Raw genomic sequence first — 6,770 nt, forward strand, 5'->3', positions numbered from 1 at the left:
GCAAACAAATGCTTAAAATATTCTTTCTTTCATGCAGTCAATGAGGAGTCTGGGTGTCCGTGTCTGTGATCCCTAGTGGGCACATTTGTAAACATGGAGAGCAAATGTCCTGGCTTGGATTGGAGTCACCAGGCGCAGATGGACAAGTGAGAACAGATCCCAAATACATTTTAGAGACAGAAGTAGTCTTACACTTGTGAATGGTTTTAATAAATTTTAAACCAAATAGGAAAGAATAAAACATTATAATTTTCTTTTCCTCAATAGGTAATAGAAATATGTGGCTCTTATTGAATTGGAAAAGGTTCTAAAAGGGAACAAGAATACCCTGGGCAGGGAATAGGGAGGCAAAGTTTAGAACAGAGGCAGAAGGAACACCCATTCAGAGCCTGCCCCACATGTGGCCCATACATATACAGCCACCCAATTAGACAAGATGGATGAAGCAAAGAAGTGCAGGCCAACAGGAACCGGATGTAGATCTCTCCTGAGAGACACAGCCAGAATACAGCAAATACATAGGCGAATGCCATCATTAAACCACTGAACTGAGAACGGGACCCCAGTGGAAGGAATCAGAAAAAGGACTGAAAGAGCTTGAAGGTGCTTGAGACCCCATATGAACAACAATGCCAACCAACCAGAGCTTTCAGGGACTAAGCCACTACCCAAAGACTATACATGGACTGACCCTGGGCTCCAACCTCATAGCAATGAATAGCCTAGTAAGATCACCAGTGGAAGGGGAAGCCCTTGGTCCTGCCAAGACTGAACCCCCAGTGAATGTGATTGTTGAGGGGAGGGCGGTAATGGGGGGAGGATGGGGAGGGGAACACCCATAGAGAAGGAGAGGGGTTAGGGGGATGTTTGCCTGGAAACCAGGAAAGGGAATAACAATCGAAATGTAAATAAGAAATACCCAAGTTAATAAAGATGGAGGAAAAAAAAACCAATTAATCAGTCTTCAGGTTTTGATGCTATCTGGTTTCATTTTCTGTTTCTGCAGTTGAATACCTTTGGCAAAGACAACCTGAGGAAGAAAGGGTTCCCATTGGTTTACAGCTTAATGATGGAAAGTCAAGAAAATAGGATCATAAAGCGCTGGTCACATCACATCTGCAGTTGAAAAAGATATTGCATTCTACAGCTCTGCATGTTTTCTCCATTTTAAACAGTCCAGAATCCTGGCCCACGAAATGGTCCCTTCAACTTTGGGCGTGGGTCTTCTCATGTAAATTAACTAAGCCTTAGTCCCTCATAGATATGCTCAGAAGCTCAGTACTCCTTCACAGACGATTTAGTTTCTTCAGATTCATTCATGCTGCTAATGATTACCAACTACTTGCAGCGACCCCATGTTACTTCAAATGGCTCTTAAGTGTTCTTGTGAGTGGGTCAAAAACTCTGGAAACGTAACCAAAGGCTTATGTTGAAGATAATATTGCTTTATGACATATGAGTGAGCATGCACACGCTCACACACACACACACACAGACACTCATGCACATGCATTCATACACATATGTACAAAAATACACTCAAGAATGCATTTGCAGACACAGATACACACTCAAGTAGGCATGCATGTGTGTGTAACACACATGTCCACATGTATACGTGAGTGCACACACAGGTACACACACACACACACACACACACACACACACACACACACACACACACACACAAAGTACATACCAGTTTAAATAGTTTGGGAATCTGCCTGTTCTCCAGCAAATGACCCAGATGACAGCAGGCTGTACAGGTGAATCCACTGACTCTAACTCAGCCTCAGATCTGACCTTCTTTCCTAGTAAACCACCCTTTTGATATTTAAGATTATATCATCTTTGAATTAAAATTAATTAATTAGTTAATTAATTTTTACACTCCAGATTTTACTCCCCTCAGAGTTCCGCATCCCATACCTCCTCCCTGCCCTCCCCTCGCCCACACTTCTCCCTGTACCCCTGTCTCCACAAGGATGTTCCCACCCCACCCACCCCGCCAGACCTCTAAGCTTCTGGGGCCTCCAGTCTCTTGAGGGTTAAATGTATCTTCTCTGACTGAACCCAGTCCTTTGCTATACATGTGTTGGGGGCCTCATCTCAGCCAGTGTATGCTGCCTGGTTGGTGAGACTATACCATCTTACTACATTACAACAGGTTGTGTTCCCTATAGCACAGATCCCAAATACAAGCCAGATATCTCACATAGTTTTCAAGAAAATAAAATTGGCCTCATCATTTCCAGGAATTGTTTTCTCAGGAGACAACTGTGAGGATTTTCAAGAGTAGTTTCAATTTCGATCACTGTTTGAGGGTCTTGTCTCCTTGAATATTCAAAGATTCTAAGAAAAGCTGAATCATTGAGTGTATTGTCTCTCTATTGATGCAAGTGAAGGCAAAGTAAATGCATTAAATCACCCAGGGAAAAAAAGAAGAAACAAACCCTCTATTTGACACCTTACAGGGAAGGAAATGTCAGCATACACAGATGTGGGCTCACAACAAAGACTGCGCACAGCGGGTCAAGGAGGAAAAAGAAAAGCGACATCGTGAGATTAAAAAAAAGAGGAACGTTTATTAGAATCAGCCAATTATTTCAAAGGTAGGATGGAAAATGGGCCGTGTAACATGTTCTGCTCTCTGAGGCGTCTAGTGCCTATTGCAGTCTGGTACTCAGAAGACAGTAAATACGATTTGCCGTGATGGATCCTTACCCTCTCTGAGTGACTGTGAAGAACCTTTCTGTATTACGGTAACAATTCTGTGGTGTCTCTGTATTGAAAAGAAATTATGAGAGTCTCTAGCAAAGACCTCAGCCGAACTCCTGAGAACAGTGTATGGGGCTGAGGAATTTACAGAATGGACACCATGCAGTCACTACCGCTGCCTTTTATCAGGCTGAGACTGCTTCTCCAACTCTTACAGGTTTAATTTATTTGAAGGATATACATTTGGAGAAAGCAACGTGGGTCTGAGATTGGGGCAGAGGGTGAATACTTTCAGCTTTCCAATCAGCTGAAGGAGTTGACCTACCTGTTGCCTAATTCCAAAAGCAGACAGTGCACAGAAGGAAGTCCTATGTCCTTAGGAAATGTGATTTTAAAAGATTGAAATCCCTGTCACTCTCTGGGAAATATTCCATTCTGTATAGCTGACTGTTATTGTAATGAATTTCAGCTAAATTGGGGAAGAGAGAATAAGTAGTGTTACAGTTAAAAAAAAAACTAACAGAAAACAGAATCAAGATCAATCTTCCTTGGTTTAGACTTATCTTTCCATCTTCTGGGAGTCTTTCTCTTGATTTATGACTTATTTTCAGTTAAAGCTTTTCCAAGCAGTGGCAACCTGATTGCTGAATGATTGACAGAGTTTAAACCTTTGCTAAGACATCAGGCTCAAAACCTTCGAAGATGGTGATAGATCCCAGGAAGGAGTTGTTACAGAGGAATTTAAAAATACAAGCCAATAAGCCATATCAAAGTAAAATGTAACTTCTATCCAGTCTAATGCAACATTCTAACTCCAATAAATTGGGCTTACATTTCTGATATAAACTCTTCCATTTGTAATTTTAAGGAAAGCATTGGATATATGACACAATTCCTATAGATTGAGAAGTATATATTTTAATTTGTATGTATTTAAATTATGAAATGGTTTTACAAAGAAATATTGATGAAATATTGTCTTTATTATATGTTGGGCATTGGAAAGGCATGAAGTGATTAGTTCAGGGACGTTGTCATATTAGTGAAACAAAGATTTTAGTCATTAAAAGTAGTATATTTTCTATAACTTTAGTGTTATTAATATTAAGAATATCAGTAAACTAAAAATAAATAAATTTAGTATTGAAGTATATACCTCACAGTCACAGTACTACGAACATAGATGCTTTGTCCTAACATGAGGACTGTGTATAATACATGGATTATTTTATAATTCTGCAAAGGATACAGATTCGTTTCGATTTATCTATATGGAATGTTTATAACCCACCACACATCATCAAAAATAGTTTAACTTCATTTAGGGGATGTGGCCTACACTCTTCAGGTTTAACCTGTTCCCTTATCCATCCATTTAAATGAAGTAAAGCTCACTCTCTCTGACAGTTTTGAGGTTTTTGAGAAACGCTTATGCATGTGTTTGTCACAACAATCAGAGCACAGAAGATTTGACTACACTTCCCAAATACACCGTGAAGCTTCTTTAAGTCAGTTCCTGTCCCCACGTGCAATGACCTAGAAATGCTTCTCAGTGTAGCAGATCCTTGAGGTGTTTCACTTAAAAGCAGAGAGCCAAACTCCGGGCTCACTGAAGGAAGGAGGTTGAGCTTCATTCTTTAATTCTTTCAGATTCTGGTGACATTTGTTGGAAAATTGCTTTTATTTTAAAACAGTCCACAACTACTGCATTTGGTGGAATATAAATCATTTAATACCTAATCACCATTTGCTTGGCTATGGCAATATGCTAATAAGGTAGTTTAGGATCAGCATTACGTTTAACCTATTTTAGGATTCATTATGAAGATGCATTCCGATTTTCGTAGGCATGCATTGAAATTGAATTTTGAAAAATGAAATAATAGCCTCAAGTGTTAAAAGAATTTTTACTTGTATTTTTAAAAAATTCACATTTTATTGTTTTAGAGGTATTGAATTTCCAAGAGAATTCGAAAACTTGTGCCGTTCATATCTCTGAACTTAAGTGTTATCATCTGTGTATACCATAGTTAGAGCATTCAAATCATTCGGTAAGTAGGAATTTACGGGAGGTAAGGTTTTTTTTTTCAGGCAAAATGTTTAACAAATGTAAGGCCGACATAGATTTCTAGAAGACAGTAGGAAAGGAGAGAGAAGTGTGTCAGTTTTATGTGTAAGTGTTTGAGTCCATGTGCAGGTAGGTACAAAGTATCATGGGTTTTCATCCATGGGGTAGTGGAGAAAGTGAGACTTAATTCAGAGTCTAAGATTAGAAATGCTCTTCACAGAACAACCAAGAAATCGAATAACCATGATTGTTGAGGCCCAGGACACTGGTGCTCGTTTTGGCTTGTTGGCATGGACATTAAGGCTAGGTAGGATGCAGGGGTATCATGTCTTAGATAATTGTTTTATTCCAACACAGTTTGATTTCTATAAGAAAATGTCATTTAGACTGAAGTGAAACTCTAATTGTCAGAGGCAAAATGATGAGATATGGTTCCTCTGGGGGAGGGGGAAATTGGCCTGATTACCGTTTTCTCAAATTAAATAGGACACATGCCAAAATCTGGAAGGGACATACTGTATAAGGAAGAAGGAAATGATCGTCATTTTCAAAAGACTGAGGAAATGAAGTGACATGGATCACAGCATACTTTCTTATATGGGTGAGATTTCTGTAGTAAATGATTCCAACTGTACTCTATTCCCTAATTAGAATGTGTACACCTGCCAGAGAGGTGGGCGTTCATGAGATTGAGCTGGAAAATGGCCTGGGCAGTATAAGACTCTGTCTCTTAAAAACAACAAACAAACAAACAAACGAAAAACAAACAAAAAAACCAAAAGAAAACAGAACAAAAAAACCTAAACACTGAAGACAGCATGGAAATCTTAGCTGAAAGAATTAAATGAAGTGTTTTGCTCTCTTGAACAGGTAGGGTTAAGGCAGGCCTTAGCTATCTCGTTACTGTGTACATGACATTCTCTTGGTGCACAGAAAGGCAGCATTTAGTCAGGACTGAGGCAGAGACGAAAGGGATGAAGTTATGGCCCTTCTGGATAACTTGAACACAGTGTAAGTTCCTACTACTGCCATTATGCATTACGCATTATGTTGTTCTGGAATCAAATCAATTAATATATAAGCCTCCTTTCTGTGTCATATTCATCACACAAACAACATTACATTTTCTAGTCTGAAATTCCTCAGAGGATGGCTCATTCTTGTCTCTCAAAGATTCCTGATTGATGCTTTCAGAGTAGGTTGGAAAATTTGTAGCGTTTTAGAAGTTAATGGTGATTTAGAAAGGACAACAAGTTGCAGGCATTGAGGAATTCCTGTTAGAATATTCCCCACGAGCTCCTCTTTCATGACTTCTAATGGCTTACACAATCACGCTTCGCTGCTAGAAAGAATTTCACCAAAGATTACTTTGTAGCAGATTACAGTAATAGCAAAGCTGGTTAAAAATTCCTTTTAAGATGTTGCCGGAGCTGATGATGACATGTGAGTATAGTTAATAAAGCACTTTAGCTCACTTCCTTTTTCCCACACTTCAAATGCTGTAAGAACTCTGGTCCTTATTTACAACACCTTGTTTATCCTTAACCAAAGTATCATTATTTTGCAAATTAAAATAAAATGCTCTTAATAATTGAATAGGAGGAAAGGCTGCTGAATCGTGTGCATTAAATGCATGTAGGTGTGCTTTAAAACACAGACTGGAAACTCATAAAAATATGGCTTGTAATTAAGAAGGTTAAGAATAAAAATGACAGTCCTAAACGAATTCAAGATTATTAAATCTCATAAAGACCTAAGGTCAATATTTTTTGCGATGGCTAATGGGCAATAAATCCAAGAAAAAACCCTGGATTTTGTTTCTTGTTGTAGACTCATCATTTCCACTCTTGTTTTCAAAGATCCAGATCAACTTCGGGACTTAAAAAGTAAATGAACAATTTCCAAAAATAAAATGATATATATATATATATGTGTGTGTGTGTGTGTGTGTGTGTGTGTGTGTGTGTGTGTGTGTGTATATGCT

General features: G+C 38.7%; 1 long non-coding RNA gene across 3 annotated transcripts in view; it reads left to right on the top strand.

The window, feature by feature from the left end:
* The window catches only part of LOC120098847 (uncharacterized), a 51,654-nt gene extending 48,090 nt beyond the window's left edge, over positions 1-3,564 (top strand). For 2 of the 3 annotated variants that reach the window (XR_010060925.1, XR_005497489.2), the window contains one exon: positions 1,007-3,564. This is a non-coding gene — a long non-coding RNA (uncharacterized LOC120098847). The remainder of the gene's footprint in view (positions 1-1,006) is intronic. The other variant, XR_010060926.1, reaches the window with a different exon arrangement.
* Positions 3,565-6,770: the final 3,206 nt, after the last annotated feature.

This window comes from Rattus norvegicus, chromosome 20, assembly GCF_036323735.1.
Source record: "Rattus norvegicus strain BN/NHsdMcwi chromosome 20, GRCr8, whole genome shotgun sequence".
NCBI classification, from domain to species: Eukaryota; Metazoa; Chordata; class Mammalia; order Rodentia; family Muridae; genus Rattus; species Rattus norvegicus.